Source organism: Eptatretus burgeri, chromosome 16, assembly GCF_056783735.1.
Source record: "Eptatretus burgeri isolate ZD-2024b chromosome 16, Ebu_testis_v1, whole genome shotgun sequence".
Classification (NCBI taxonomy): Eukaryota; Metazoa; Chordata; class Myxini; order Myxiniformes; family Myxinidae; genus Eptatretus; species Eptatretus burgeri.
Window position 1 is genome coordinate 28,850,578 of NC_140976.1, and position 23,493 is coordinate 28,874,070.

At 46.4% G+C, this 23,493-nt stretch overlaps 1 long non-coding RNA gene across 10 annotated transcripts in view; it reads left to right on the forward strand.

The window, feature by feature from the left end:
* The window catches only part of LOC147010786 (uncharacterized), a 151,359-nt gene that overhangs the window by 35,366 nt on the left and 92,500 nt on the right, over positions 1-23,493 (forward strand). For 9 of the 10 annotated variants that reach the window (XR_015052385.1, XR_015052379.1, XR_015052382.1 and 6 more), the window contains one exon: positions 22,450-22,607. This is a non-coding gene — a long non-coding RNA (uncharacterized LOC147010786). Of the gene's footprint in view, positions 1-5,011; positions 5,213-22,449; positions 22,608-23,493 lie in introns of those variants that run through there. The other variant, XR_015052388.1, reaches the window with a different exon arrangement.

Consider the following 23,493-nt stretch of genomic DNA (forward strand, 5'->3'; position numbering starts at 1 on the left):
CCTCAGAATAGCCTCCCACATAATTCAGCCATCTTACCAAGGTGGGTCCAGCGGCCTACGGAGAGCGAAGGGATGGATGGTGCGAAGGGGTACATTTCCTAACTATCCTAGCATTCATTAACTTAAACTACCCCGCAGCTTTTCCATACGCCTGGCTCTTTAAACTATAGGTTCTAAAAACCATAATTCCCGTCGCCTGTGTTGGTGTCCATTATAAATTTGGGCCTTGCCTGCAAATTTTCACTCGTGCCCTTGCACAATTTCATGGCTGGGCAGCGTGGTTCACTTGGCAGGGATTTCCCACCTGCCGGACTCTTAACTATGGCACCCCCGGGCCCTGAGGCTGTCTCCGAGCCTACCTGCTCCCAATGAACGCAGGGGGTTGCCCTTCCCAGCATTTCCCCCCTCCGATGCCCACGTGGCATTTTGGCGTTACGGGTCCCATTCCGTGGGTCGCCCGTGCCCACTACACTATACCGGTCCCTTGGACCCTTGGCCTACTCTGGCCGACTGTCCGGTGCCCGGGGTTCCCTCTACTCGATACTCACCTTTCAACAGCCACGCTCCCAGCCGGTCCATGGACTCCTGCACCCCTCCAAATGGGTTTCGTGCCTTCTTCCCACACTAACAACAAAACGACCTCCTTTTGGTAAATTTAGCTAACCCACTCACTAACATTACACTGACCCCGGGGTTCCTTGGGTGGGATTCACTCCTCTCTCCCACTCATTCATTCGCACCATGCATTCCACATTCACTCCATTCACACACTCGGGCCCGCTGACCCATATTCATTCATTGTACATTTTTCACTTTTTTTTCTTTTTTTTTATTCACCACACTGCGAGCTCTAACTTGCTCGTGCCCCTCGTCATCCCTTAAACTAGTGCATATCCCATTTAATTCCATCACTAAGCTACGTCCCCACGACACATTCCATGTCTGTCCATGTCTCCCAAATCCATTTTCCATTCTTAATCCAACCTAACATTCCCACTAACTAGTCCACGGGCCCCATGGAGGATGGCTCATGCCCCCATGAGGCCGGTCTAACTAAGCTAAACCCATCCTGCTAACTATTGCTCCTATGCCCAAGCAGGATGTCTGCCACATCCCTGCCGGGCCGTGTACTTGGAGCGAGGCTTTTTTTATTGTTTTTGTTTTGTTTTTGCTCCGCCAAGGCGGCGGTCTGCAGCTCACTCGTCCATCCCTTCCATCGGGCGGTATGTGCAGCCATGATGTCACCCTGCAAATCGAAGGATGGAGCGAAGGTGTTGTTGTAGTTGTCAGTGATGTAAAAATGTAAAAGAAAACCCTGACTATCAAAATAACTCCACAGCGCACGAACATTTAATTCCCATTAGACTAGGGACGGGACCCTAACTAGAAACACGTACTTACCGATATAACTTATCTACAGGACCTGGCTGTTGTGTGCCCATGGCTTCCAGATTCGCAACAATATATAAATATATATATATATATATATATATTTATATGTATATATATATATATATATATATATATATATATATATATATATATATATATATATATATATATATATATGTATATATATATATATATATATATATATATATATATATATATATATGTTGTTATCGTTCTCTGAACTGTATGCATACAACATACAGTTGTCCTGAGTCAGTTATTCCATTAATATACATGTAGTTAGGTCCTGACCTTTTGTCTAGTGGGAAGACAAGGGAGTGTGTTGCGATGGGCTATTGTTATGGATCTGGCAGCCATATTGCACACAGACAGCCAGAGTCCCGAAGCTTAGTTATTTTGATAAGTATGTATTTACAGTTAGAATCCCACCTTTGTCTAATGGGAATTACATGTGTGCGCTACGAATGATTGTGTAGTCACGTTTTTATACAACAGCTACAACAACAACGACAACAACAGCGCGCCATCCTGCATGCGACCCGGTCGCCATTACGCACGTGTTTTTGGCTGAGGACGTGGGCAGAGCCTTCGTCGCCTCGGGTCGAAGCTCCGCTCCGAGGAAGACCAGAGAGCGTTCCTCCAGCCAATGAGCAGAGGGCGAGCACTACACGCGCACCGCAGCCGATCGGAAAGCCGCCACGAGTCGCCTGACAACCCACTGTCCAATCAGGAGGCGAGTGGTGGGGAGAAGAAGCCCCTCCCTCCTCAAGAGGAGGAGTGTGGTTGTCTGGACCAGCGTTCGAGAGTCGGTGATCGTGGCGATTGCAGCATGGTCTGTGGTTGTCGACGAGCCTTCTGCAGACGGTCGTGGTCATGGCTGGAGCGGTCTGAGACAGTGGTGATCGTGGTTGAGCGGCCTCGTTCGTGGGCCGTGAACTTCGGGTCATGGGTTCGGGTACCACCGTGGTGGTTTCGGAGTCGGTGTGGCCACATGAAGCGGACAGGTACCCCGGCCCGGCTTGACCAAGATAGACCCATGGGATCCAGTTCTTTTGGGTGTGTGTGTGTGTGTGTGTGTGTGTGTGTCCGTGGGCCTACTCTGTTAAGTAGAATTGTGTAAGTGCCTTCCTTTGCTTGTAAATTACATTTCTTTTATTCGTGATAACTCTGCTCTGTCTCCCCTCCCCGATTATTATTGTAAAATAAACCCCCCGTGTGAAATGTACCAGCTCGTTTTCTGTGCTCTCCTCCATTGGCCTAGCATGGTGCGTGTTGCGAATTGGAAGGGCCGTTTGTGCCGTGGATTGTTCATTGGGAGTCGGCCGAGGGTGTGGTTTTCCCCGGGAGTTGGACAACGTAGGTAATTAGGTATATTGAAATTAGGCAATTGACCCTACCCCACGCCGTCGAAGTATTGGCGACCACGGTCTGCTAAGGGACCCGTGACCTTCGGACTTATCCGTGAGTCACCACCTAAATTCCGGGTGTTCGGTGGGAGACGACTCCACTGCTCCACCTAGTGGTCGTTTATCGCCACCGACCCCCCGGCCCACAACACTATTAGGTTATTAAATCATTTTCGCCTTTTATTTTATTCCCTCCTTTTTCGATCCACGGTGCCTTCATCTCGCTTGCTACCCTCGTTTCGCTGGCCACAGCGTCCCACCGTCTACCCGGACTCTTGCTTTCTGAGTCAAAATCCCGACGTTCGGCTGGACAAATGCTGTAGCTGCACCACATCCACCTGCCAAAGGCCAGACATGCGCGGCGTGGGCGGACCATACAGGAGTCTGGCTGAAACCCAGCCCAGAAAGATGGATCACATGAAGGGCCGGTCCAATCGGGATGCTCGGATCGGACGATGACGTCGGTTTCGAAATGGCTCCTCCCCGAACACTGGGCTCTCTGAAGTATGGAGCAATCCTCAGAGAGTGGTTGAAGTTGGTAGGTTGAACTGGTTGCGAAGGTAGTTCGGTTGGTTGGAAGGAGAATTGCAGATGAGAATTGGGAGAGAATTGTGGAGTGAAGGAATTGAAAGGGGTTTGGAGTAGTTGTGAGTTAGTGTTCCTGCTACTTGTCTCTGCCGACACGACGTCGAACTGCCGCCTTCTCGACCAAGCCTCCTGTCTGGCCCAACTTTCTGTTCCTTATCTCCGACCTCATGACCTTGACGAACGGCCTCTTGCCTGGTCCTGCCTGCTGCTCATCTCTCGCCCCCTTTTGGACTCCGCTCTTCTCCACTCGAGCCCCTCCTGCAGACATGATCTCCACACGTACGGTTGTGGCCGAACAACTCGACCATTGTCGGGTGCCGCACCACAGAGCATCCCTCCCCCGAAACGCTCAGGTACCGAGAAACTGTAACCTCAACTCCCTCCCTCCCTGGCTGCAAAAGTCCCTTTCACAATTGGGTTTACTTTGTCTGAGTGTGTGTCTGAGAGTGTTGGCGCCTGTCCATTAAGTAAGCCTGTATAAGATATTTTATTGTTGTGATTGTTGCTTTATTAATCTCGTGTCAAGTCTGCATTGTGTCTGCTTTGTAAGTTGCTTGTAAAATTGCCACACCCCACACTTCTCTCATCTTTCCCTGCATTACACCCCCAATAAACCTGTTGTTCCACATGCTTTTCCTCGCTTTTTGTAAATAAATAATTGTTGTAGAAATGTTCCCAGCTCGCCTTTGTCTTTTCCCTTATTGGTCCAGCATGATTCGAATCCAGGTTTAGCCGGGTCTTTATTCTCAATGGTCCGTTCCTTCTCGCTGGTACGTCCTTGGCAGTGCCGCTTGGCTGCATCCGATCCGGAAAGGAGATCCGATCTGGTAGAGTGAACCAGTTCGGACAAGGCGTACCGAGGGCGTGGTTCCCCGGTGGTTAAACTGCGTGGTTAATTAGGTAACCCGATTCACCCATAGGCGGGAGGACCCTAGGTCACGCGGTTGAGTTATTGGCGTCCACGGTCTGTTAAGCGACCAGCCACATCACGGAATTATCCGTGAGCGACGGCCTACAATTCCGGGGAGTCTTGTGGGAATCGACGTCGCTTTCCCCCACCGAGTGGTCTTCTCACCCGACCCCGCCGGCCCGCAACAATATATGTCTATATATCTTCTTCTTCTTTCGGCTGCTCCCATTAGGGGTCGCCACAGCGGATCATCCGTATGATCCGCATAGTGATTTGGCACATGTTTTACGCTGGATGCCCTTCCTGACGCAACCCTGGTCGCCTATTACGACACAGGGATATGGTACACCTATTTTAACCGGGGTATATACTGGCCCAGTATACTGGTACTCATTTCGCCGACCTCGGAAGGATGACAGGCTGAGTCAACCCCCTGGTGTATTAATTGAGTGGCCCAACGGGGCTTGAACTCAGGACCTTTTGGATCCCAAGCCGCTGCCCTAACCACTGCGCCAACACCAGGCTCATAATATATGTCTATATATATATATATATATATATATATATATATATATATATATATATATATATATATATATATATATATATATATATGTATATATGTATTCACACTGATGAGCCAAAACATTATGACCACTGACAGGTGAAGTGAATAACATTGATTATCTTGTTACAATGGCACCTGTCAAGGGGTGGGATATATTCGGCAGCAAGTGAACAGTCAGTTCTTGAAGTTGATGTGTTGGGTGCAGGAGAAATGGGCAGGAGTAAAGACCTGAGCGACTTTGACAAGGGCCAGATTGTTATCGCCAGCTGACTGGGTCAGAGCATCTCTGAAACGGCAAAGCTTGTGAGGTGCTCCCGGTCAGCAATGGTGAGTACCCAGGGCCGGATTTTCCAATAGGCAACATAGGCCATTGGCCGAGGGCCCACCAGTAACTGGGGGCCCACCGGAGACTTGTGGGTTCTCTGATCGGCCAAGGAGTAGGCTAGTCGGCCCTATAGTAAAATGAATAAAATAAAATAAGGTCACGAAAAATATAACAGTACATTTTTAAATGCCCGTTTCCTACCATCTCTCTATCTCTCTATCTATCTATCTATCTGTAGATTATATACATTACATGTTGTATTTAGTGGACTTCATTGTTATATTAAGTGTGTTTTGTGTTCTTATTTTGTGATATTGGTATCTCTTCTACGAGACTTGAACTAATTGATTATTACTTTATGCTTACCTGACCTCTTTATGCTTACCTGATTTATTATCTGATAAGGTTTGGCCTAGGGCCCACAAGCAAGTAAATCCGGCCCTGTGAGTACCTACCAACAGTGGTCCGAGGAGGGACAAACCACAAACCGGCGACAGGGTGTTGGACGCCCACGGCTCATCGATGCGCGAGGGTAACGAAGGCTATCTCATCTGGTCCGAACCGACAGAAGGTCTACTGTGGCACAAGTCACAGAAAATTTTAATAGTGGTCACAGGAGGAATGTGTCACAATCCACAGTGCATCGCATCCTGCTGCGTATAGGGCTGCGTAGCCGCAGACCGGTCAGAGTGCCCATGATGACCTCTGTCCACCATCGAAAGTGTCTACAATGGGCACACGAGCGTCGGAACTCGACTTTGGAGCAGTGGAAGAAGGTCGTCTGGTCTGATGAGTCCCATTTTCTTTTAGATCACTTGGATGGCTGTGTACGCCGTTTACCTGGGGAAGTGATGGCACAAGGATGCACTGTGGGAAGACGACAAGTCTGTGGAGGAAGTGTGATGCTCTGGGCAATGTTCTGCTGGGAAACCCTGGGTCCGGCCATTCATGTGGACGTCAATTTGACACTTGTCACCTCCCTAAACATTGTTGCAGACCAGGTACACCCCTTCATGGCAATGGTATTCCCTGATGGCGGTGGCCTCTTTCAGCAGGATAATGCGCCCTGCCACACTGCACACATTGTTCGGGAATGGTTTGAGGAACATGATGAAGTGTTCATGGTGTTGCCCTGGCCTGCAAATTCTCCAGATCTCAATCCGATTGAGCATCTGTGGGATGTGCTGGACCGACAAGTCCGATCCATGGCGGCTCCACCTCGCAACTTGCAGGACTTGAAGGATCTGCTGCTAATGTTTTGGTGCCAGATACCACAGGACACCTTCAGGGGTCTTGCAGAGTCCATGCCTCGGCGGGTCGGCGCTGTTTTGGCCACACACGGAGGACCAACAGCATATTAGGCAAGTGGTCATAATGTTTTGGCTCATCAGTGTATATTGTTTACTCGTTTGCTGGCTGAGTCACAGTAGCTACTCGGACCCACTTCCCAACCTTTGACCCTGAAGCCGACGAGCCTCAGATAGCTCCGTGGCATGATCGGTTGCTAAGAGACCACGGACACCATCTGAGACGATTAATTTAGGTAGGGTCCTCACGTCCAATTCCCGCGTTACTTTCTCGGCAAAGTAACCCCGCTCCCCAGATAGGGAACTGTGCTCGTAAATGGGAGCAAAACCGTAAATGGGACATCAATTATTCTGTGACCATAGAGAAACAGCAGGGCAAAACTCCCATCTACTATTTACACACAAATGTCGAACCAATGGTGAAAGAGACATATGGGGAGGTTGGAAACAATTGGTCGTGTTATGAAATGCGCACATATTTACATGTAATGCAGTCACACAAGAAAGTCTTATCCTGAAACACACAAGCATCTTAGACAGTAAACTTATCATGAAACTACAGACATAGGTGCCTTGGTCACTCCCGGAAATTAGACAAATAAGAGGGATAGCCAGAGAGAATAAGAAGGCGGGGCTTGGGGGCTACGCCTCGCTCACCCAACGTAAGCCACCCAGGCACTATGCTGCAGGTTCTGCGCAGGGTCGAGTGGAACCCAAGCGCTATGATGGGTCCAATTGGTAATTTGAGTTTTATAGGTGTAATGTTGGTTTTGTAAAACGTGCTGTTTGTGTGTATGGATGTGCTGTTGAGAGAGAGAGAGAGAGAGAGAGAGAGAGAGAGAGAGAGAGAGAGAGAGAGAGAGAGAGAGAGAGAGAGAGAGAGAGAGAGAGAGAGAGAGAGAGAGAGAGAGAGAGAGAGAGAGAGAGAGAGAGAGAGAGAGAGAGAGAGAGAGAGAGAGAGAGAGAGAGAGAGAGAGAGAGAGAGAGAGAGAGAGAGAGAGAGAGAGAGAGAGAGAGAGAGAGAGAGAGAGAGAGAGAGAGAGAGAGAGAGAGAGAGAGAGAGAGAGAGAGAGAGAGAGAGAGAGAGAGAGAGAGAGAGAGAGAGAGAGAGAGAGAGAGAGAGAGAGAGAGAGAGAGAGAGAGAGAGAGAGAGAGAGAGAGAGAGAGAGAGAGAGAGAGAGAGAGAGAGAGAGAGAGAGAGAGAGAGAGAGAGAGAGAGAGAGAGAGAGAGAGAGAGAGAGAGAGAGAGAGAGAGAGAGAGAGAGAGAGAGAGAGAGAGAGAGAGAGAGAGAGAGAGAGAGAGAGAGAGAGAGAGAGAGAGAGAGAGAGAGAGAGAGAGAGAGAGAGAGAGAGAGAGAGAGAGAGAGAGAGAGAGAGAGAGAGAGAGAGAGAGAGAGAGAGAGAGAGAGAGAGAGAGAGAGAGAGAGAGAGAGAGAGAGAGAGAGAGAGAGAGAGAGAGAGAGAGAGAGAGAGAGAGAGAGAGAGAGAGAGAGAGAGAGAGAGAGAGAGAGAGAGAGAGAGAGAGAGAGAGAGAGAGAGAGAGAGAGAGAGAGAGAGAGAGAGAGAGAGAGAGAGAGAGAGAGAGAGAGAGAGAGAGAGAGAGAGAGAGAGAGAGAGAGAGAGAGAGAGAGAGAGAGAGAGAGAGAGAGAGAGAGAGAGAGAGAGAGAGAGAGAGAGAGAGAGAGAGAGAGAGAGAGAGAGAGAGAGAGAGAGAGAGAGAGAGAGAGAGAGAGAGAGAGAGAGAGAGAGATAAGAAGAGAGGACATCTATCGAAAGAAGAGTTACAAAAGGTTTCGAACCTGCTACACAAACACAACATTTCCCTGTCTGCTGATACGAGGGGAGAGGTAATCTAACTTAAGAAAATACTACTGATACTCGTACATCTAAACTCCAGGGTTCCTTTATGTGTTGGATGTAACTCCTCAGGGTCTTCCAAAACCCCCAACATATTTTATGTATATATATATATATATATGTATATATATATATATATATATATTTATATATATATATGTATATATATATTTGAGATTTGGAGACGGTTGGTCCGCTGTGGCGACCCCTAACGGGAGCAAGCCGAAAGAGGAAGAAGAAGATATGTATATATATATATATATATATATATATATATATATATATATATATATATATATATATATATATATATATATATATTTATATACATAAAATATATACATACATATATATATATATATATATATATATATATATACATATATACAGTATATATACATAAATATGCATATATACAGTATATATATATATATATATATATATATATATATATATATATTTTTTTTTTTTTGCAGAGGCAATGGCAAACAACCTAGCACAACCTTGCCAAGAAACCGCTTTGGCATATATATCAGGGTGGCATGCTTGCACACTGCAAGCATCTGCTCTGTGCATCCCATGTGCAGACCTAATAAATCTTAGCTTTATGTATTTGATAATGTGGATTGTGAGAGAGATTTATATTCAAGAGCATCGGGTTGCAATGAAATGCAAGCCAAAGCAATAACCAACAAAAAATGGCAAGTCATTTGACCCAAAATGCAATGTCAGTAAATATGCAATATGTCAAGTGTGCCATTATTGCTACAATTACTTAGTAATTAACAGATTGGTAATTACTACAGCAACTTAGTAATTATGTCAATATTTAAAACATCTCAATACTTAAGCACATCATAGATCAGAGACATAGACATAGGAATCATTTACTTTCTAATGTATCAAGTCTGGTCTCTTTCAACTGTTTTCAAAGCCCATTGTGGTTGCATTCTGCAAACAGCAAAATAACTCAAGTGAATCAACAATTAGTGATTAGAATGAGTTCTTTATTTAAAAGTTTCTAGCTATAGTATTTTTTAATGTAAATACGGCAAAAGTAACATAAGAGGCAGAAGCAGAGCTTGTTACCATTGCCTAGCAACCAGTTCCAGTTGTCAGCTCCATTGTCTTACCAGCACTGAGCAGACAGAGCCCTCACCGGCCAACTCTTATTCATGGTTACGGATAATTTCTGGTGGTTTTGTGATTTTTTTTTTCCCTGTGATAATGACCGCATTGCAGCGGTATGCAAAATATCAGCTTTCTATGCCACCTAGAAGGTACTCAACATTTATATCAGTGAGTCAGTAAGTCAATCAGTGGTTAGAAAGGACTTTATATATAACAGTATATAATCCAAAACAGAGCCCTTCCGACAACATAAATACTACTTGGCATTAAACCCCATGTGTGCATGGCTTGCATACTGTTTTGCTTCAACCCGGATGGATTCGGCAGAGCATATTCGAGTCTTTTAAAGACTGACGATTTAACAGTGAGCAGAGACAATGTGCTCGTGTGGCAGACAGCCACTGCTACTCACAGATCACACAGCGTTGGCTGTATGCGACGTTATCTGTGCCTCACTGCTCCATCAAGTCAGGAGGTCTAAGACAGTATTAAACCGACTAGGTTTGCATGGTCACAAGTAAACGATTGCGTTGTATGCCATCCTGATGCGAATTCAAGACAGCGTGCCATTGAAGTCATGCGGACTCACTCTGATGGTGGAGGGGTTCAATTGTATTACAATGCATTCTGGCCCTTCGGGGTTAGGATTTGTGTTTTATGAACCATGTGCTTTAGCCTTTGGGCTGAGGTGCATGTGGGACAGTCCTCTTGGACTGTGTACTTTGGCCATGGGGGTCAAGGTGCACATCCAAAGCTGTTTAAATGTTAATTTTTTTTTTTTTTGCTTTTTTACATGAAAAAGGCACCTGCAAAAGGAGAATTCAGGACGGCATACCGTTGAAGTCATGGGGACTCACTGTTATGGAGGACGGAGGAGGAATCAATTGTATGACCATGCATTATGGCCCTTTGGGGTTAGAATGTGCGTGTTTGACCATGTGCTTCAGCCTTCAGGCTGAGATGCATCTGAATTCTAATGGGTCAGTCTTGTTAAAAAAATTTTACCTTGTTTTTGTATAAAAAGGGTCCTTGCAAAAGGAGCTTATAACAAGAGTGAAACCATGGTCGGCGGCTCCACTGCCCTTTACTTGTGACCTCTAAATCCTCAGTGTTTAAAATAGACTCAAGTATACTCCACTAAAGGCATCCAGGTTGGAGTCGTAGTGGTACGCATGTGCACATAGCATTTAATGCCATGTTGCATTTATCGGGTTAGAAGCGCTCCATTTTGGATTATTATTATTACACCTGACCGCAATCACACCTGGTTTATGGACAGTGAGGCAGAGGCAATGTGTCAGTGTGACAGATGGCCATTGCTGCTCACAAATCACACAGCTTCGGCTGGATGGGATGTGATCTGTGCCTCACTACTCCATCAAGTTAGGAGGTGTAAAACATATCCTGTATGTTGTCATGGATCCGGGGTTTGAGGCCTGCCACGAGGGGGAACACTTGGGTCCCTCCCAAGCACCTGTTTCTGAGGCCACCGGGCACAGATAACTCAGTGCACTGGCAGATTGCTAGGCAACCACGGACGCCGATTGCCACGGCCAATCCAGGCAGGGTTACACTACTTTGCGTGATAACTTACCTGTGGACAGCCGGCAAATTAGGGTCAAGTGCTCTCAGCGCACACTCAGATTACTGCTGAGCATGACAGTGAGTGTGCGCTGGCTAACAAAGCAAATTATTGGGGTACAATTTCCTGTCTAACTATACTTGTGCACTGTGTCAGACAAATAAAGGAAAAGACAACCGAGAAAGATTGGAAATAGCAATAAACAATTATTTATTACAAACACACAAGCAAGCAATCATTTAAAAGCAAGAAATCAAAAAGGCACATAAGAGCAGATTTAACCATAACACGTATTCTTCTTCAATTTTACTTACACAAAAGATTTGGCTGGCATTCACTTTGGGGAGTAGAATAAAACAATAAAACAAGGACATGAAAATAAAATAAAAGTAATGTATGGAGAAAAGAAAAGCAGTCTTTTCTTTTCTGCCTCATCTCATACAGTCCAAATATACAACATAATGCAGAGGAAAATGGATGGAGAAGATGGGCCATGGCGATGTGACGCGATGGGAACATGCAGCCGCGTCCCTGAGGTTCCCAGACCCAGAAGGCGAGTTCTCTCCGGCATCCCAAATATGCGAGCTTGATATTCGACTCACCCTCCTCTGCCTCAGATTCTTCCTCCTCAGACCCCCGTTGATGAGGTGCCACCGTTCACCCTCCTCATCGTTCGTGGCTGATAGAATCGAGAGGGCAGGATGATGCTCATGGAAGGAGTGTTCTTTTTCCACAGAAGCTTGACACCAACTCCTCGTGAAACCTTCCTTTCTTTACCCTCACACACTTTTGTTCCTTCCCTCATGAGCCTTCGCAGTCTTTGAGTCTTCTTCTCATGCGAGCTTGTCCCATTCGCTCCTGCCTTTCTGCTTCTCTCAGCCTTTCTGCTCTCTGAGCCGTCTGCTCAGAAGCTCTTTTTTCCACTGCTCGTGTGAGCTTTCCCCATTCAGTTCTGCCTTCTGCTTCTCTCACGATCATCAACCTCCTTCAAGGCATGAACGTTCGCTGACAGGCAAATTACGTTGCGTTCGTTATGGCCTCTACTTCTCTCACGAGCTCCTTGCGTCCCTGCTCATGTGAGCTTTCCCCATTCACTTCTGCCTTCTGCTTCTTCTTCACATCAGCTCTCTTCTCTCCTCCCACAAGCGTTCTCTCTCCCCCACCGGACCGCAGCCGATGGGGGCGAGTCCATGACATAACTTGTGGAAAATACCACGCCGTTCTGAGGGAACTTTCAAGGCAGCCCTCACCTCACCCTTTACACGGCCAAAGGCCATGACGAGAGCCCCCAGCCGCTCCCCCCTCCCACACATACAAAATGCCCACTCGCACTGTTCTGTACTGTACCACGCCTGCGAGAAGCGCCACACCTCGCAGGACACGACGAACACCAATCTGAATGGCTGCAGGGTTGAAGGCAAGACCGATGGGATAAAGGAGGGACTGTTGAAAGGATGTTTGATGGAGGGAGATTATTGGTGTGCCGTTGAAACGGGCTGATGGGGTGAAGGAGGGAAGATTGAAAGTAGCAGAGAGGGAGGGGGGACATTACACTGGGAAAATACAGCTTATCCAACGCATGCCTCCCGAACAGCCCTTTGACGAGGGACCAACAAGGACTATGTATACAAAGACGAATGAAATAACTGATCCTCAGTTCACCTACGTTTACATGTATGCTCTCCCATGGGGTAAGGTTTCCAAAGCCATAATATATATATATATATATATATATATATATATATATATATATATATATATATATATATATATATATATATATATATATATATATATATATATTGTTGTGGGCCGGGGGTCGGTAGCGAGAACGACCACGAGGTGGGGAAAGCTTGCGTCGTCTCCCACCAAACTCCCCGCAGTTGTAGGCCATCGCTCGGATAACTCCGCGAGCCGGCGGGTCGTTTAACCGACCGTGGTCGCCAATATTTCAACCGCGTAGCGTAGGGTCTATTTGTCTATAACAAATTTACCTAATTAACTATGCGATTTTGACTACCGGGGAAACCACGCCCTCGGCACGTCTTGCTCGAACCGGGTCATTCTACCGACTGCGGTCGAGTTCCAACTACCGACTATCAACTCCGGTTCGGGTGCAGCCGAGCGGAAACTGCCAAAGCCATGCCGGCTGGAATGAACAGATTATCGGGGATAAGACCTCGCCTACACTCAGATCCGAACCATGCTGGACCAATTCAAGAAGGGACGGAAACGAACTGGGAATATTTCTACAAATGTTTATTTACAATAAAAAGACAAAGGCAAGACTTAATGTGAATATGCAAGAAGGAATATTTACAATGAGCAAAAACACTTATTCAGATCTACTTAACAAGATGGGCCTACACGCGAACACACACACAAAATGAAAAGAAACCCAGAGTCTTTATTGGACTCTCGCAGCCGTGGAGAGAGACAAGCTCGGGGTCAGAGTTTGGTGGTGTACCTGACCGTCGGAGGAAGGGCGTGCTCTGCGATGCGGCACCTGACAAAGGTCGTTGGTCCGGTCCCCAGTTGCATGTAGGGACTCGTGTTTCGTGGCGGAGCTCGGGTGGTGAACAATCGGGGTCCACGGAGGGAGGTCAGGGTTCGTGGCGGAGCCCGGGTGATGAACAATCGGCGTCCACGGACGGAGGTCAGGGTCGCTCTGTCCTTCCTTAAAACTCCTCGTTGTAGCCAACGTGAAACTCCAAAATCCCGTACAGCCACCGTGAAATAAAACTGACTGCTTACAGCCACCGTGAAAGCAAACTCGACCGGACCCCTTTTTTACAGAGAGTCTCGGAGATTTTATTGGCCTCTCTCCACGGGGAGGGGCCCTTGGCGAAAATGCACCTCGCTGTCTGCCTCTGATTGGACAGGGTCCTCCGGCCCACTTTTCCGGGGCGGAGCCTCGGCCCCTACCAGGAGACCTCAGTTGCTCCTCCACGTGGCTTCGCTCTCAACGAGTAACAGTGTCAGCGCTGCGAAGGTCATCGTACAAGAGTTACAAAGTTCGTGGGAGCCGAGAACTGGAACCACGAGACCCCCTCTCGGCAAGTCAAGGTACGAGCAGCCAGCAGGTGGTGATGGAGCATGATGGGCCGAAGGGATCATGCAGATGGGATGGTTTATTAGATGTAATAACCTAACTAAAAGAAATCGCAACACACGCCTTTGATTGTCCCACGAGACAAAAGGAAGGGGATCTGACTACACACATACTTAACGACATAACTGACTTTTGGGACATCTGTATGTTGAATGCAAATGGTTGCCAGATCCGTAACAATACATACAAATATATATATATATATATATATATATATATATATATATATATATATATATATATATATATATATATATATACATATATATTGTTACGAATTCGCGCCCACCGGCGTGCGAACAACCGCTTTTCACTAAAAGTAGCCGTTCGCCCACCGGACGGACAATTCAGTCGTGACACGCCGGAACCCTGTCACGGGTGGGTCTTCAACCCCACCACGGCCAAGCCAATTTTCTACCCGCGCAAAATAGGTTCAATCACCGAATCTCAAGATACCAAAGTACCTGCGCGGGTAGCCTACCGGGAGACCGTACCTCGGCACAGGTCGGCTTGGACACGAACCGCTCAAGCAGTCCGTTCCATTTTGCAGTGATAACCGAGCAGGTATTATCGCCCGACCTCGCCGGATCCGATTCTATTTAACGGGTATTTAAAACCCAACTAATATTCCGAGATGCAATATGGCGTTCCAATGGGGGAAAAAGACACGACGAATGGGTAACATTCACACAAGCACATTTATTTTACACAGCACACAGCACACTCCCACAGACAGGAGAGTCAGACAGGGTCCGTAGACGTTTATGGCATGGGACTTGGCAGACCGAACGAATCCCGCGAGACCGTTGCAGGTTACCTGTACCCTCGTGGTGCGATGGTGGGCGAGTCGCGACATCTGTCCCCCCACGGCAGCTAGGACAGCCGCGCTGAGCTCGGCCTTCCATGGAGCCGGCGATCTCTCTCCGGCGCTCTCCACATGGATGCGCAGGCTTGCGCGACAGAGCTGGCAAAGCGGCACCTCCCGTCCGCGTCCCTGGTGCCTCGCCCGGACTCCCCACCGACCGCGAGCTCCGACGACTCGACCCGAACCACCGAACCCAAGACTCTTCAAAGACCAGGACGACGAAGAAGAAGAAGCCCCACGCACCACCACGAAGAAGAAGACAACACAAAGCCCCCCGAGCTGGCGTCCTGCGCGCCCTTATATCCCTCAGTTCCAACGCCTCGCTCCTCCCCTTTTATCGCTCTGCCCACCTTCCAGCTCCTGCAGGAAGCTTCCAGAAAAGGGGCGTGCCCTTTCGCCCCCCCCCCCCCACCCGCATTTGTTGTGGTTTGAGGCGATCGTGGTTGTTGGTCCAAAATAACAATAGGAAAAGAAAAACACTATCTCAAAGATCACAGCCCTGTGCACACGGATAATTCCCATTAAACAATGGTGCGGAAATCCAACTGAACACAGACTTATCGGCATAACTAATTAAGGACCTTTATGGTGTTCTGTGAATTTCCACAGCCATAACAATATATATAACCGGGCGTAGTGGCATGTGCCTGTAATCCGGCTACTCGGAGGCTTGGGTTGGAGGATCGCTTTGAGGATGGGAGCTCTGTGCTGGGCCGCGCTATGAGAGGGTGTAGGGCAGCCCAGAATCATGGCGAAACCCAATCCTTATCCCTGTGTCGTAAGAGGCGACCAGGGTTGCGTCAGGAAGGGCATCTGGCGTAAAACCTGTGCCAAATCAGTATGTGGATCATAACGGATGATCCGCTGTGGCGACCCCTAACGGGAGCAGCCGAAAGACGAACAACAACATATATATCTTCTTCTTCTTCCTTCGGCTGCTCCCGTTCGGGGTCGCCACAGCGGATCATCCGTGTGATCCGCATAGTGATTTGGCACATGTTTTACGCCGGATGCCCTTCCTGACGCAACCCTGGTCGCCTCTCATGACACAGGGATATGGTACACCTATTTTAACCGGGGTATACACCGGCCCAGTACACTGGTACTCACTTCGCCGACCTCGGAAGGATGACAGGCTGAGTCAACCCCCTGGTGTATTAATTCAGTGGCCGAACGGGGCTTGAACTCAGGACCTTTTGGATCCCAAGCCGCTGCCCGAACCACTGCGCCAACACCAGGCTTGCAGTGATATGTTGAACAACAACATATATATATATATATATATATATATATATATATATATATATATATATATATATATATATATATATATATATATACAGCTCTGGAAAAAAATAAGAGACTACTCCAAAAAAAATTTAAATCAGCAACTCTACATGTATGGCAGCCATTCCATTCCAGCATCTGTTGAATTCCAACACAGGCACACCTCATTCTACTTAGTGAGGTACTGATTTGGTGATCACCTGAACCGAATCTTATTTAACAAGGAAAAGTGTAAAAACCGCTGCTGTGATCAATACTATCCTCTTGCAATAGGACCAGCTGGATGGCAAAAACTGCTGGTAGTACCTCAAAAATAATTGGAATCAAAAAAATAATTATTGACCATGCCAAAAGAGTTGAAAAAAAAAATTTTAAGTGAGGAAAAGAAGGGTTCAATTCTGGCTTTACTAGCAGAGGGATACAGTGAGCGTCATGTTGCTTCCATCCTTAAAATTTCAAAGACGGCGGTTCATAAGAACAAGGTCAAGCAACAGACATTGGGGACGACTGGCAGAGGGCAAAAACGACTTTTCACTGACCGGGATGACCGCCATTTCATTCGAATGTCACTCAACAATCATAGGATGACATCAAGTGACCTACAAAATGAATGGCAAACGGCAGCAGGGGTGAAGTGCACAGCTAGGCCGGTTCGAAACAGGCTCCTCGGGGCAGGGCTGAAGTCGTGCAAAGCGAGAAAAAAGCCCTTCATCAATGAGAAGCAAAGAAGAGCCAGGCTGAGGTTTGCAAAAGACCATAAGGATCGGACCGTAGAGGACTGGAGTGAGGTCATCTTCTCTAATGAGTCCAATTTTCAGCTTTGCCCAACACCTGGTCGTCTAATGGTTAGACGGAGACCTGGTGAGGCCTACAAGCCACAGTGTCTCGCACCCACTGTGAAATTTGGTGGAGGATCAGTGATAATCTGGGGGTGCTTCAGCAAGGCTGGAATCGGGCAGATTTGTCTTTGTGAAGACATGAATCAAGCCACGTACAAGGTTGCCCTGGAAGAACACTTACTTGTTCTTCTGACAATGTTCCTCAACTCTGAGGATTGGTTTTTCCAGCAGGACAATGCTCCATGCCACACAGCCAGCTCAATCAAGGTGTGGATGGAGGACCATCAGATGAAGACCCTGTCATGGCCAGCCCAATCTCCAAACCTGAACCCCATTGAAAACCTCTGGAATGTGATCAAGAGGAAGACAGATGGCAAAAGCCATCAAACAAAGCCGAGCTGCTTGAATTATTGTGCCAGGAGTGGCACAAAGTCACCCAACAGCAATGTGAAAGACTGGTGGAGAGCATGCCAAGACACATGAAAGCTGTGATTGAAAATCAGGGTTATTCCACAAAATATTGATTTCTGAACTCCTCCTAAGTTAAAACATTAGTATTGTGTTGTTTAAAAATGAATATGAACTTGTTTTGTTTGTATTATTTGAGGTCTGAAAACACTGAATCTTTGTTGTTATTTTGACCAGTTGTCATTTTCTGCAAATAAATGCATGCAAATAAATGACTATTTTTGTTCAGAATTTGGGAGAAATGTTGTCAGTAGTTTATATAATAAAACAAAAATGTTCATTTTACTCAAACACATACCTATAAATAGTATAACCAGAAAAACTGAAAATTTTGCAGTGGTCTCTTAATTTTCCCAGAGCTGTATATGTATATGTATATATATATATATATATATATATATATATATATATATATATATATATATATATATATATATATATATATATATATATATATATATATATATATATATATATATATATATATATATATATATTGTCGCGGATTCGCGCCCGCCGGCGTGCGAACGGCCACATAACTCGAATCGCGGCACGTCGCCCACAGGACGGACAATCCAGTCGTGACCCTCTCGGACTAACGCCGGGAACCAGTCACGGGTGGACCTTTCGGTCTCACCGCGATCGAGCCAATCGGCCCCCGCGTGGGATAGGGTTGCTCGCCAAATTCGACCTACCTAAGTACCCACACGGAGGGTAGACCGGGCGATCGCACCTCGCCGCAGGTCGACTTCGGACACGGGCCACTTAAGCGACCCGTTCCGTACTATCGGGATAACCGAGCGGTGTTATTCGTCGGCCTCGACGGTTCGATTAATTATCGGGCGTCTTAGCCCAGGACCAACCCTTTACGTGAAGCAAGATGGGGACCCAATGAAAGAAATGACGAAGCGAAGCGGGAAAACGGTTCAACATAAAGCACATTTATTCGCGATGAACGGAAAGCACACATATACAATTCCACCAAAAGCACATAGAAAAGGAAAAGAAACACAATGCAATTTTACACAAAAAGCAAATGTAAAAGCGAAGACACAATGCAGAGCTATCCGACTACCGAGCACACGGCAACACTTATACAATTCTACTTCACAGACGGCGCCGACAACACATACCCAAAACCAAGAAAAAGAACACCCTCAAGGATGAGGCGGGCCTGGGGCCGAGACCGGGTCGGGCCTACCCGTCTGATGATGAGGCGCGAAGTGGCGATAGTGCCCCAACTCCGCGGGCCTCGCGGACAGTGTCTGGTAGGGGGTGGGAAAGGGGCCCCCTCTGTCGCACTATCTCAGCGCGGGGGGAAACAGGAGGGGGTTGCTGATGCTCAGGGTAAGGAGGATTTTTACTCTGTCTCGGGTCCCGCGACGAGCGTCTCCACCTCGACCAGGTCGCGCCGTCGGCCTCCCTGGTGTGCAGCTCCTGGCACCGACGCGAGCACCCCCTCGTCTGCCTTCGCCGCCGCCGCCTCTCCACAGCTCCGTCCTCTTCGCTCCGACTCCGACTCCGACTCCGACTCCGAACTCTTCCTCCTGCGAACCCCACTCTACTGACGAACGCGGTCGCTTATATAAGCCCCGTGGCTTCGCCTTTGACCCCCTGCCTTCGACCTTTCACCTCGCTCCCCATTGGCCCGAGAAAAAGTGGGCGTGAATGCATTTTGATCCATGAATTTGGATATAGCGACCGCCCTCCAACGCCCTGGAGGCGGGGCCAAATCGCCCCTTGCTCACCGATTGGACGGAACAAAAGTGGGCGTGAGTCGTTTTTGATCCGTTTTTGGAGCGGAAAGTCCGTGGTTTTGTACACGCTGTTCGGCGCGTGCCCTGCACGAGTCCAATACCGGTACCCACAAGCGGCGCAAGAACGGTGGCGATGCGACGGTTGCGAGGTGTGACGGTAAAGGTCGTGGCTGTTGTGGTGAAGCGGCGCTGTGGTGGGTGGTTGATGTTGTGATGACTGTTGAGACGTGGTTGGTGGTGGTAATCATGGCGGTTGGTCCAAAATAAAGATAGTAAAAGAAAAACGGCTATCCTGAAGAGTCGCAGCACGCATGAATGACATTTATTCCCTCTAGACAACGGGTTTGGGCCTAACTACACATATACTTACCGAGATATCTCACCTAAGGGACCTGAATGGTGGTTTGCGAATTTGGTAACCACAACAATATATACACAAACACAACATGACCAAAAGCATGTGGACACCTGCTCGTCCAACTTCTCATTCCAAAATCATGGGCATTAACCTGGAGTTGGTCCCCCCTTTGCTGCTATAACAGCCTCCACTCTTCTGGGAAGGCTTTCCACTTTATGTTGGAACATTGCTGCGGGGATTTGCTTCCATTCAGCCACAAGAGCATGAGTGAGGTCCGGCACTGATGTTGGGAGATTCGGTCTGGCTCGCATTCGGTTCCAATTCATCCCAAAGGTGTTCGATGGGGTTGAGGTCAGGGCTCTGTGCAGGCCGGTCAAGTTCTTCCACACTGATCTCGACAGACCATTTCTGTATGGACCTTGTGTTGTGCATGGAGGCATTGTCATGCTGAAACAGGAAAGGGCCTTCCCCAAACTGTTGCCACAAAGTTGGAAGCACAGATTCATCTAGAATGTCATTGTATGCTGTGGCCTAAATATTTCCCTTCACTGGAACTAAGGGGCCGAGCCCAAACCATGAAAAACAACCCCAGACCATTCCTCCTCCACCAAACTTTACAGTTGGCACTATGCATTCAGGCAGGTAGTGTCGTCCAGGCATCTGCCAAACCCAGATTCGTCCGTCAGACTGCCAGATGGTGAAGTGTGATTCATCACTCCAGAGAATGCGTTTCCACTGCTCTAGAGTCCAATGGCAGTGAGCTTTGCACCACTCCAGCCAATGCTTGGCATTGTGCATGGTGATCTTAGGCATGTGTGTGGCTGCTCAGCCATGGAAACCCATTTCATGAAGCTCTCGACGAACAGAACTTGTGCTGACATTGCTTCCAGAGTCAGTTTGGAATTGGGTAGTGAGTGCTGCAACCGATGACAGACAATAACCGATGCGCTACGCGTTTCAGTACTTGGTGGTCCCGTTCTGTGAGCTTGTGTGGCCTACCACTTCACAGCTGAGCTGTTTTTGCTCCAAGATGTTTCCACTTCACAATAACAGCACGTACAGTTGACCGGGGCAGCTCTTGCAGGCCAGAAATTTGACAAACTGACTTATTGGAAAGGTGGAATCCAATGACAGTGCCATGTTGAAAGTCACTGAGCTCTTCAGTATGGCATATTCCACTGCCAATGTTTATGTTGAGATTGCATGGCTGTGTGCTTGATTTTATACATTTGTCAGCAATGGATGTAGCTGAAATAGCTGAATCCATGAATAAGAAGAGGTGTCCGCATACTTTTGGCCATGTGGTGTATATACATATATATATATATATATATATATATATATATATATATATATATATATATATATGTATATAGATATATATATATAGATATATATATATATATATATATATATATATATATATATATATATATATATATATATATATATATATATATATATATATATATATATATATATATATATACATATATATATATATATATATATATATATATATATATATATATATATATATATATATATATATATATATATATATATATATATATATATATATATATATATATATATATATATATATATATATATATATATATATATATATATATATATATATATATATATATATATATATATATATATATATATATATATATATATATATATATATATATATATATATATATATATATATATATATATATATATATATATATGAATCGTGCTTCCCCATTGTCTCGGATTGCTCACCTCCATTTATTTTTCTCATTAATTTTTTTTATTTTTTCATTTATTTATAGTTTCTTCTATGGACGCTTTCCGACGTTTCTGTGATTTTTCTCAGTGTATCGGCTTCGATATCCCTTGGCAAGCGAAATTACCATGCTTCCCCATTGTCTCGGGTCACTCACCTGTTTTTATTTTTTTCATATAATCATATTTTCATTTATGGACGCTTTCAGGTGGTTCTGTGATTATTATTTTTTTTCTTGGTGTATCGGCTTCGATGTTCGTTGGCATGCAAAATTTCAGCTTTCTACGTCACCTGGAATGTTCCGATCTTTAATATGTCAGTGAGTCAGTCAGTCAGTGGTTCGCAAGAGCTTTATATGTTGGATACATATGTATATAGTTATGTCTCCAGGGTGGGGATTGGTAGTTAGTTTATAAGGCCTTAATCTCATGTGAATCACATCATTCAAAAAACCTTTTTGAAAGGATGTGGATATGGGTAAGTTGTCCATTGCTGCATTGCTGAGGTGACTATGCTGTCCAAAATAGTGGACAAAGAGGCTAAGGCATTATGTTTTGTGTTCCCCCATGTTTGAAACCAGATGAGGGCAGGTAAGTGCAGATGACGTTGGATCGCAAAGACCAGCATGGGCCGAGACAGGGCATTTTGTGACTTTTCGAGGTTGGCGAAAGAGGGCGGGGACTGCTTGATGTGCAGGGCCATGGTTGACTGTGATGTTTATGTGCGCGTATAGCCTTAATTGTTGGCCTCATGCTACTGCCATGCCCACCGCGGTCTCTCATTGGCTGGTAGGACATTCACTGATCTACAGTCCACCTTAGCGAAAAAGGTGTGGGCCAGCAAGAGGTGAAGCTATAATTGTGCTAACTGGAACATTGTCCATCTCTGTCTCTCAGGGCTTTCGCCAATTTTGACTGGTTGATTGGCTATGTGCTGGAGCTGTTCGGTGCCCGCAGTCTGCTCTGTGCCACTTGCCCTGTCATCTGCTCGTTGCAGTTCATCCTATCATATGCCTTACACCGCTCGTTGGTCCACCAACTACCAGCATCATGAGGTACCGACTTTTCATCGGCTCCCACTTGCTTGGTTCTCCTTGTGAGAGTGAATGGTGGATATGGTACCTATGGGGTAGTATTTTTTTTATTGAGAACTAGCGTGGATCGCCTCGCGACGCTCGCCTCTCCACACATCGTTGCAGAGATTGATTTCATACATTTGCTGTGTTGGCATGATTTACACCAATCATAATACAAACGTTTCTTTTCAACAAATGTATTTGAAATATTGGTGATATTATATTTACTTGAAGTTTGTTTATGAGAAAAGAAGGTCCAAGTGGTCCAAATGGTAAAGTGTCTAAGCCAGTGATCTTCACTATGATTTCGAGGGTGGCCACTTTTGCTGATAAGATATCAGTGTGAGAGCCGCCACACCACCTGCAGGACTCTATAATGGCTGCTATTAGGCCCCGGTTCCACATGCTCTTCTTCGTTGTGGTTAACTGGGCGACAAGCGTAATTGTTTGTATACTGCAACCATATCCTGATGTAGTTATGTTACTTTTATGCTTCGCATTGGAACACTCATTTGAAACCATTGGGTCAGTTTGATAGCATTTATGGTGGATTATGATGGGGTGTTTTCACATTTGTGTATTACCGGTCGCATGTCAGGGGCTGCACTTTCGGCCACCAGGGCTACCAGTGGCTCACGGGCCATGCAATGAAGAACAGGGGTCGAAACTGTCTAATCTGTCTGAAAGGTGTAAGGGGTCTCAATGGTGTGAAGGTCTAAGTGGTCTAAAGGGTCTCTGGGGTCTTTTTGGTTCTTTTGCGACTTCTGGGTCTTCAGGGTCTTTGAGGTCTTCATGGTTTTCTGTGACTTTTGGGTCTTTGGAGTCTTTTGGGACTTTTGGGTCTTCGAGGTCTTTGGGGTCTTCA